This window comes from Theropithecus gelada, chromosome 1 (genome assembly GCF_003255815.1).
Source record: "Theropithecus gelada isolate Dixy chromosome 1, Tgel_1.0, whole genome shotgun sequence".
Classification (NCBI taxonomy): domain Eukaryota; kingdom Metazoa; phylum Chordata; class Mammalia; order Primates; family Cercopithecidae; genus Theropithecus; species Theropithecus gelada.
The window spans coordinates 177,190,799-177,201,992 of record NC_037668.1 but is presented as its reverse complement, the minus strand read 5'-3'; the positions used below and the strand labels follow the sequence as shown (position 1 = coordinate 177,201,992).

At 37.4% G+C, this 11,194-nt stretch overlaps 1 pseudogene; it reads left to right on the top strand.

Moving 5' to 3' along the window:
• Window positions 1–4,030: 4,030 nt before the first annotated feature.
• On the top strand, window positions 4,031–4,947 carry LOC112632543 (annotated as a pseudogene).
• Window positions 4,948–11,194: the final 6,247 nt, after the last annotated feature.

Below are 11,194 nucleotides of genomic sequence, written 5' to 3'. Positions count from 1 at the left end.
TAGAAAATAGAGAAATATGCTAATCACAGCTAAAGTAATACTCTCAACATACATCTAGTCACCATTGTGACAAGTAGAGCATGTGTGCAGATAGCAATCAATACTTTGGAAAGGGTGTGATGGCTAACAAAATTTTCACTGACTTTATCTGATTATATTATCATTATATTTTGGGAGAGAAATATTGGTGGTATTAAAATTTTATTGATTCAAAAGACAAAAACAGTTGAATGAATGGTCTAAATTCTACTGGTATTTAGGTATTTAGTACAAAAGCTGCTGTCAGAGCCAAAGTCACAACACTACTGATGGCAAGAGTTTTAATGTGTGATACCTGATTACTTAGACTTAGAGATTTATTATGCCATAGGATTCATGAATGTACACATAAAAAAGGTGAGGGAGATGGATCAAACTACCTGAAGGTAAACAAATGTTTACCAAGGACTTCTCTGTAGTATTTCCTATATTATGGAAAGAAACATGTGTAAGTCCTTCCAGAAGCAAATGAGGAAAGTATCCTTGAAAGAAAGCCATAAAATATAGAAAGTATTGAATAAATAAATGAGTAAATTTTAAAGTAACAATCTCATTACTATATTCCAAGCATAACAATGACATCTCATATTGAAGCAAAATGTATTTTTCTTTTGTTCTGAAAGACTTCATTGTATATAATAGAGAATGTTTTGTTTTAGAAACACTGATTATGCCATTGTGGGATACACTATTTTCAAAAGATAAAAGATTTGAAAAAAATATTTACAGAAACTGAATTTAAATATATATGGTACCATAAAATAATTCCATGTCATAAAATGCACAGAAAAACAGGGGTGAAACTGCTGTTTGCAGAAATAAAATTGTAGCATTTTATGGATTAGGGGAGTTTTATGATGCTGCCTAATGATTTTCTTTGTTTGGCCAGTGTGCAAATGCTGCAACATCCATAGTTTTCCAGGTCTAAATTGAGAGTTTGCTCATACACATGGCTTTCCTCCAGTTATTTTATGAACCTCAAGCTTATTAGATTTCATGGTTGAAAATGCAGTTTCCTTAGATTTAAGGTGGCCCACATCACCTCAGTGTGGCTCATTTCTTTCATATTGTACCTGTACTTAATGACTGTGTCTATAGATCACAAAATAAAGTGGTGACTTGGCAAGTACATATTTTGTCTGTTTTATTTATGGCTCAAGAAGGGATCGTGAATGTCTAACTCCACCACAACCAAAGCCACTTAAAGCAAAGGAAACTAAGAACCAGGAAATTTAAAGAGTTTCTTTAAGGTTTCTTTACTGTCTAGTAAATTTATTTTGCCTTATTCCAAGATAATATTGAGTAAATTCAAAGCTAAAATTAATGTATGTAAAATGCCAAATCAGCTATATTGATAAGATTAAACAAAAATATAAAAGTATATTAATTTCATTTCTAAAAAAACACAAAAGTAAAGTGGAAAGAAAATGTGAAATCAGTTACTTTAAAAGTATTCATTCTTAGGTATAAAAACAGAGCTCCAGAAGGGTGATATGATGGACCCAGGATCCCATAGTTCATAGGGAACTATAACCTTAAACTAGTCATATAAGTTTATTATCCTTTGTATCTCAACATAAGACGACGTTTTAGTTCAAAGCTCTGAATTTCTAAATGTTTCTAATAGCGTATCTGTGATAATTAAACATCTATGAAGTAGAAATAAATAACATTTTATAATAAATGTCATTTTTTCAGAAAGAGAAAATAAGACAATTATGATTACAATAAGAAATGTTTTCAAAGATTATTTTTCAAATAGAAAATTAAGCAGTTGGGAAAGTTAGACATTCTAATAAATATTAACTTTAAAAATATTTTCCACCATATAAATTATTTAAAACATTTTAATGTAAATTAACAGGATATCAAGTATGTAATGTATTTTAGAATGCGTAAGTTGTACTTTTTAAGCCTGGCCCCCCAAAAAAGCACTAGCAATTTTCACAAGGTATAAAGGAGATGATTTTGCTATCACTATATTGGAAATTGCTCAACACATCTCTTGTCTTTACTGGAAAAGCACTGTGAAAATCTACACTCTAAGATCCCAAGTTGAGATCCAGACATATACAAAAAATAATGTGTAGGGAATCATGTCCCAAGTTCCTGTCATAGAGGAAAATTGGGATGACCCAAATAATGACACAGAAGAGAACTGTGGTGCAACAGGAAAAGACATTAATGGAAATAATAAACAATAATGGCAGGAAGTATGGGAGGAACTTAGGAAGTATGAGTGTTGACATAGTTTATCAATGAGCCAAATCTCTTCAGGTTTCTAATTTATGAAACATTTGTGGGCATCACAGGACTAAGAAACAACATTATTTGTAAGTGTAAGCAGGATGTATTTTAAATGTTTACATATCTACCCATCTAATTATTTACTTATTTATTGTAGCAGGGTCTACTCTATCACCCAGGCTAGAATGCAGTGGCCTGATTATAGCCCACTGCAGCCTAGAACTCCTGGGCTCAAGTGATCCTCCATCTTGGGCTTTCCAAAGTGCTGAGACTACAGGAGTGAGCTACCATGCCTGGCCTTACTATTATTTTCAATGATACTCTTTATTTCATTTATCTCTTTCCGGTGTATTGTATCTTTTTTTTTTCCACTTTTTTCTTCTTCTTTGCTATAGCTCTTCCTTTCTCCTTCCTTTTTTCCTCGTTTTGTTTCTTCCATCATTTCTTTTTTTTCTCTTTATTTTGCAGATGCTTACTTGAGAAGACTCAGTACATTTTACAAATGTAAAGGGCCTGTTCAAATAATTCCAAGTCCTATACATTGACAACATTTAATAATGGATATTCACCAAATTCTGAGCATGACTGTTCTTTGGTATTTTTTTTAGGGTTGTTAAATACAATACAGGAAGACCAGTTACATTTGAATGTCAGATACCCAAGTCTATTTTTAGTACAAGAATATCTCATGCAATATTAACTTGGTGTTAGATGTTTTGATTTGCTAAGCTGATAACCCTGTTTATGTAGTCTACTAATCTCTTGTATAAAATAATAATGGTAATAGTAATAATTCACATAGTAACTATTTTTTTTTTGGCCACACACACGTGTTTTCTGAATTATGTAAGTTAAGAATCTGAGCTTTAAGAGCAGATACTTCTGAATTTTAATCAAATGTGTGATTCTGATCAAATCACTTACATCTCTCGGTTCACTTTTCTCATTTCAAAAATAGTAATAACATTAATAAAAGCTCCAGAGTTTTATTGTGAAACATAAATATTACATGTAAAGTAACACAGAGACTGTTCTTATTTGTAAGGTTGTAATTTCAAAAATGAAATGAAATAAAATAAGATAAAGTTATTCAATAAATTACAATAACAACTTCTCTCCTTTTTACATCCATTAATTCCAAAGTCAGGGATAATAATTCATCTGTTTACACATTAAGTGCCTTTGTCACCTACAGAGGAAATTAGGAATTCACATACTGAGTCGGCAAAATTAGAAATCAGAACTTGGAGAGTTAAGAGATATTTTGAAAATATGCTCTAGCAAAATAGGACACTCTGAACTAAGAATAAGCTGGTCATTAAATATTGTACTGTCAGACAAAGTAGCAAATTTGAAAAAAAATATTCATAAATACTCATTGTCAAAGATTACAAATTATTCATCCAGAGTATACTACAAATGAAAGGTTTTATTACAGTCAGATTAGGTAAAGGGATATACCGCAACCTGCTTTCAAGGAACCACAATACAGTCTTGAAGAAAAGAAATCTGAACAATCATTGTAAATCAATGTAGTAAACATAGAGCTATAAATAGCCCAAATTACAAAAAAAAAATTAGTGTAAGTCATGTCTGAGTTTAGATTTTAAAATTAGCAGAAATTAATGGGAATGAAGGAATAGAAAAGATATATTCCAATCATGGGGAGAGCATGAGTAAAGTGTCAATATCATGCATACATGTTACTATAAAGAAATAAGCTTCTTCTCCAAGAGAACACCAAATGGCGGATGACGCTGGTGCAGCGGGGGGCCCGGAGGCCCTGGTGGCCCTGGGATGGGGAACCGCGGTGGCTTCCGCGGAGGTTTTGGCAGTGGCATCGGGGGCCAGGGTCGCGGCCGTGGACAGGGCTGGGGCCGAGGCCACGGAGCTCGCGGAGGCAAGGCCGAGGATAAGGAGGGGATGCCCGTCACCAAACTGGGCCGCTTGGTCAAGGACATGAAGATCAAATCCCTGGAGGAGATCTACCTCTTCTCTTTGCCCATTAAGGAATCTGAGATCATTGACTTTTTCTTGGGGGCCTCTCTCAAAGACGAGGTTTTGAAGATTATGCCGGTGCAGAAGCAGACCCATGCTGGCCAGCGCACCAGGTTCAAGGTGTTTGTTGCTATCGGGGACTACAATGGCCACGTCGGCCTGGGTGTTAAGTGCTCCAAGGAGGTGGCCACTGCCATCCGTGGGGCCATCATCCTGGCCAAACTCTCCATTGTCCCGGTGCGCAGAGGCTACTGGGGGAACAAGATAGGCAAGCCCCACACCGTCCCTTGTAAGGTGACGGGCCGCTGCGGCTCTGTGCTGGTGCGCCTCATCCCTGCACCCAGGGGCACTGACATCATCTCAGCGCCTGTGCCCAAGAAGCTGCTCATGATGGCTGGTATTGATGACTGCTACACCTCAGCCCGGGGCTGCACTGCCGCCCTGGGCAACTTTGCCAAGGCCACCTTTGATGCCATGTCTAAGACCTACAGCTACCTGACCCCGACCTCTGGAAGGAGACTGTGTTTACCAAGTCTCCCTATCAGGAATTCACTGACCACCTTGTCAAGACCCACACCAGAGTCTCTGTGCAGCGGACCCAGGCTCCAGCTGTAGCTACAACATAGGGTTTTTATACAAGAAAAATAAAGTGAATTAAGCCTGTTAAAAAAAAAAAAAGAAAGAAAGAAATACCCATGATCCTAAAACGAGAATGTAATGGTTGTAGAGGTATAGCAATGCTTGGCAGTAACTGTATGAAAAGATATTTTGTACATAAAAACATGCAAAATATCATTACGGATTATTATTAACAGTACTTGCAATCAATCTTGAAGAAATATTAATTTTAAACCCAAATCAAGAGTATTTCTTTCTTTTCAGTGTATCTGTATTATAAAACAATTATTACACGTTGAATTCCATCAACAAAAATTTGTGGCAATGTTTATATAAGTTTCTATAAATTATCCCCAATTCTACATCTGAGTCAACAATTCTTAAACAAATTATTGTCTGTCCCTTTAGATTAAAATCTGCATACTTTTAAATTACATATTTTGATAGCTATTGGTCATTTTACTAGATTAAATTTCAAATGTAGCAAATACATATTTCAGATGCTTTTTCCTAATCCATAAAGGGAAAAAAGGAAGAAAATTTCAAAAGACATTGGAGTTTAATAAAAATCATTGTCTATCAACATACCATATTGTAATAGTAATTTCAGTAATATCACTAATTTACAGTAATATCAAGAATTTACAGTAATATCACTGTAGATATACTTGACTTATTGCAGTATAAATGCCAGTAAAATGATCTTCTAATGAATATCAGTGTATGTGCAGAGATGATGTAGAGTGAGGCAGGAGAATAACCAAATGAAGATAGAGTTGCTAATGCTTGAAATATATGAAGGACTTAAATGAACCAATCCAAATACCTACTGAGCAATCCAGCAATTATGCTGGTATTCATCCAAATGTACAGAAAACTTATGTCTACACAAAAACCTGCATTTAGATGTTTAGATCAAATGTAGTCATAAATATTTAAACTTGGAAGCAATCAAGATGTACTCTGATAGGTGAATGGATAAATAAACTATGGTGCATTTAGACAATGGGATATAATATACTGCTAAAAAGAAATTAGCTAAGCCATGAAAAGATATGGAGGAAATGTAAATGCAAATTACTAAGTGGAAATAAGAACATCTTAAAAGGCTGCATGGTATATGATTTCAACTACATGACATTCTGGAAAAGGCAAAACTATGGAGACATTAAAAGGAGCTATGGTTGCCAGGGGTCATGGGAGAGGAAGGGAAGAATAGAGGAGAGATTATTTTTAGTAGAATGAAACTATTATGTGTGGTATTATAATCATGGATACATATCATTATATATTGTTCAAACTCATAGAATGCACAACACCAAGAGTGAAATCTAATGTAAACTATGAAATTTGGGTGATAATACTGCATTGATATAGGTTCATTGAACGTAACAAATATGCCGCTCTGGTGCAGGATGCTGATAGTGGTGCAGGCTGTGTCCGTGTGGCAGCAGGAACCATATGAGAATTCTGTACTTGACACACAATTTTGCTTAAATCTGCTCTGCAAAATAAAGTTTACTTAAAAATATCTACTGTGTGTGTTGCACAAGGATTGTGTGCGTTGCACAGGGATTATTTAAAAATATCTATGTGCGTTGCACTTAATCACAATCATTCTGAGTGAATGAATATCACATTGCATAATATCAGTCGTACTTACCATGTTAATCACTTGTTCCTGAACATAAAACTAGAAGATTGTTTATACCATACCTAATACTCATTCTCCTCATTACCCTTCTGACAACATAAACCTAACTGGAAATTTTTTATAGCTAATTTATTAAATAAGTTCAAATTTAATTAACTCAAGTGAACTCAAAAAATATACACCTATAAAATCTGAATAAAAGTTTCCTCTTTATAATATCGTACTTAAGGTTAAACTGAGTAATATATTTCAAATAATCTAGCAAAATAATGATACTAATACTGATCATGTATGACATTTTTGTGTGCCTTTGTTGCACCTTGTGTTTATTATATTTTTATTAAAACTATTTTTAGCTAATAATAAAACTATTGTTCTACTATAACTATTATTATAACTATAAAATAATTTATGATTATAATTATTCTTGTTACCACATCCCTTTTCTATTTTCTTCCTGTCTCAATTTTTGTAAAACTCCTGTCTTCTTTTCTAATTATATGATTTTATGCTTACCTCTCTTAAAATTTTCGATATATAGTTACTTCTTTACATTTGTGATACAAAGGAGATATTTTCTTGAAAGTTAAATATGTAACATGAGATATGAAATCCTGGGAAGAAAATGTGTAAATGCTACATTTCACCTTACCTTATGAGAAAGCACAGTATGAAAAATTTACGATTGAAAATGAGAAGTTAATGACTAAATTGCCTGAGGACAAAGAAGAACGAATTTGACAGATAAGAAATTTATCGTGTTTTCAAAAATAAAGCCCTTATAACAATCAATTATGCTTATAGAACTTCCTTGAATTCTGTGAATTGGAAAATGACCTTGTATTGCTGTCATAAAATGTTAAACAGAATATAAAACACAGAAAACTGACATTAGAGTCAATATGGAGAGACTCCATGTCCCCAAGGAAACATACTTTAACATTGAAGACAGCATAAATTGAGAGAAGAAAGATGGGATGAGAAACAAGTTATCTATCATAATATAACTGATTATGTCTTAATAAATGTTTGAAATTATTATAAAATAAATTTAAAATAAATTATGTTTAGAAATTTTTAAACTTCTCACTAAAATGGCAGAGTAAGAGAGTAGGAGATACCAGCCTTAGTTCTCTCATAATCATAATAGCACAGGTAGGGCTCAAAAGCCCATTAAGGAATCTGCAACAGCACAGTAGAGTAAGAAGAATATAAAGAATAACCACAACCACATAGAAGTAATTTCTGGAGAGTGGCATACCTGGTATGTCAGGAGATGCCTAGGAGCAAAGAAGTAAGGTGGAGACATTGGTACCAGCCATGCAGTGGGGACCACCATAATCACCAGTGAGCTCCTCGGCAGGGGACACCAGAATCTCTTGCCTCTGCAATAATCAACTGTCATTTCTGCTGGGAAAAACCTTGGAGAGGTAGACATAGCTGCACTATCTTCCAACTCCCGGGAGGCTGCTGCTGTTGAGTTGCTTTGGAAAAGGTGCCACCACCCAATCCAACCACATGCATGACTCGACCCTACAGCTGTGGTGACTTCTCCAGAAGTGCCCATACCCAGAACCAGGCTCTGCAGCTGCACCGAGCCTGCCCATATTGCAGATATAAATGGCATTATCATAGTGAGCTGCTTTGCATTCTAGACCCCAGAGCAAAGCCTTCACTATGCATGCCCTCATTCCAGGTACTGACTCAGCCACCATAAACAGACTCCGCCCTAGTCCCAAAAGCCCACTGAGTTTGCACATGCCTATGCCTCCATTATTGGTTTCATGGCTATTTCACAATTATTCGCACCTTTTATATTATTGCCAATATGGTAGTAAGGGTGCCTGTGCCCTGGGATCCAGTGCAATTACTCTTCTGGTCCCAGAGCTGTAGTACCACCACCTGTGTCTGTTCTTCAAGCCTCATTTCCATAGCCACTCTGTGGGTATTACTCAGAGACACAAATGACACTGCCACTGGAAGCAAGCTCACCAGCCAAACACAGTGCCAAGAGGGATCTCCTAAGCCACCATCTCCCCAATGGAAGACGAAGAAATCAAGAAGACCTCAACAGCCATCTCCACTAAATGCCTCAACCACCCTCACCACCATTCCTGAAATTTGTAATGTTGGCCACTAATGATACCTGAAATTTTCATTAACATTGACCTAGGTGACAATGCTGCACAGAGAATAATACCTAGAACATAGAAATTAGTTGCCATGACTACTGCAAGTAACCCCAAAAGCACCCTTACACAACCTTACAGAGAAGGATCTTTTCACAATGAAACTGTGTCCAGAATTGATGGTTTCTTGGTATCGTTGACTTCAAAAATGAAGCCACAGATCCTCACCGTGAGTGTTACAGTTCTTAAAGATGGTGTGTCAGGAGCTTCTTCCTTCTGGTGGGTTCATGGTTTCCCTGGCCTCAGGAGTGAAACTGCAGACCTTCACAGTCAGTGTTACAGCTCACGAGGGCGGCATGGACCCAAGCAGTGAGCAGCACCAAGATTTATTGTGAAAACCAAAACAAAAAAAGGCTGCCACAACAGGAAGGGACCAGAATGGACTGCACTGCTGGCTGGGGCAATCTGCTTTTATTCCTTTACCTGACCGCCCCGCCTCCACATCCTGCTGATTGGTCTATTTTACAGAGAACTGATTGGTCCATTTTACAGAGAGCTGATTTGTCCATTTTACAGAGAGCTGATTGGTCCGTTTTGACAGGATGCTGATTGGTGCGTTTACAAACCTTTAACTAGACACAGAGTGCTGATCCGTGCGTTTACAATCCTTTAGCTAGACACAAAAGTTCTCCAAGTCCCCACCCATCCCAGAAGCCCAGCCAGCTTCACCTCTCACAGGCACCTGCTACAGGACTTTGCAGCACCTAGCCTGGGCACTGGGGCAGCCCAGAGGGAGCTCGTCCCAGACAACCAAGAGGAAAAGAGGGGAAGCGAGAAAGAGAGGAGACCCGCCATTATGACCAATGACCCCGTGAAGCAGGAATGACGGTTCCCGCACAGGCCCCTGATCAATCCCAGCAGGCGCCGGCAGGGCCGGGCACAATGCTGGGCCCGCTGAGCCCGCGCATCAGGAACCCACGCTTCAGGCGCAGTCCAGATTCGCGCTGCACCTCTCCCTCCACACCTCCCCGCGAGCAGAGGGAGCCGGGCTCCGACCTCGGCCAGCCCCAGTGAGGGACCCCAACAGCTCAGCGGTTGACTGAAGGGCTCCTCAAGCGCGGCCAGAGCGGATGCGGAGGCCGAGGAGTTGCCGAGAGCGAGGGCTGGTAGCACGTTGTCACGTCTCAAAACTGCCCTGTAAAGTCTGCAAGATGTAACTATTCCACCAAATCTCCAGACATCCACATAAGGCAACGAGAAACATGAAAAACCAGGAAGACATCAAACTACCAAAAGAATACAATAAACTCACAGCAGCTGACCCCAAATAAATGGAGACATAGTAGTCCTGTCTTATGTACGGTTTCACTTTCTACAGTTTCAGTTACCCATGGTAAGTGAAAAATTACAAAATTAAACAATTTGTGAGTCTTAAATTTTGCATTGTCCGGAGTAGAGTGATTAAATTTTGCACTGTTTCACTCTGTCTCATCCAGGAAATAATCTCTTTGTCCTGTGTATCCATGCTATGTATGTCACCTACTTCTTAGACATCAATATCATCTTCTCCTGACAGATAACCATCAACATCATCATGGCTAGATGGTCCAAGATTACCCAAAACAGATAGTCCTCCTTTTAACATACTGTAAGGAGTCAGTAGTAGCCTAAGATTACATCACAATGCCTATGTAATCCACTTTACTTTATCTAATCATGCATATTTTTTATCTCAGATCATCACAAGAAGAGTGAGTACAGATTTTTTTTTTTTTTTCTGAGAGGGAGATAAAGAGGGAGAGAACATTCTCATAACTTACAGCATATTATAATCGTTCTATTTTATTAAGAGTTATTGTCAATGTATTATGCTTAATTTTTACACAAAACTTTATCACAGGTGTTTATGTACATTTAAAAATGGATAGTATATATAGAGGATTTGGAACTATCCATGATTGTAAGAATCCACTGGGGGATGTTTGAATGTATCCCCACAAGAAAGGGGTGACTACTATATACAAACTGCCTGATAAAATATTCAAAATAATTATTTTAAGGAGCTCAGCAAATTTTGAGAAAATACACGTAAACAACTCAATGAAATCAGAAGAAAAATAAAAGACCAAAACAATTTTTTTTGTTATTGAGATGGAGTTTAGGTCTTGTTGCCCAGGCTGGAGTGCAATGGCACGATCTCTGCTCACCGCAACCTCCGCTTCTCCAGTTCAAGCGATTCTCCTGCCTCAGCCTCCCAGGTAGTTGGGATTATAGGCAAGTGCCACCACACCCAGCTAATTTTGTGTTTTTAGTAGAGAGGGTGCTTCTCCATGTTGGTAAGGCTAGTCTCTTAACTCTGGACCTCAGGTGATCTGCCCACCTCGGCCTCCCAAAGTGCTGGAATTACAGACTTGAGCCACCAAGCCCAGCCCAAAACAATATATATAATATTAACTCATATATTTTTTATTTGTACCTATATTAGACAACAAATTCTGAGTAATGAATT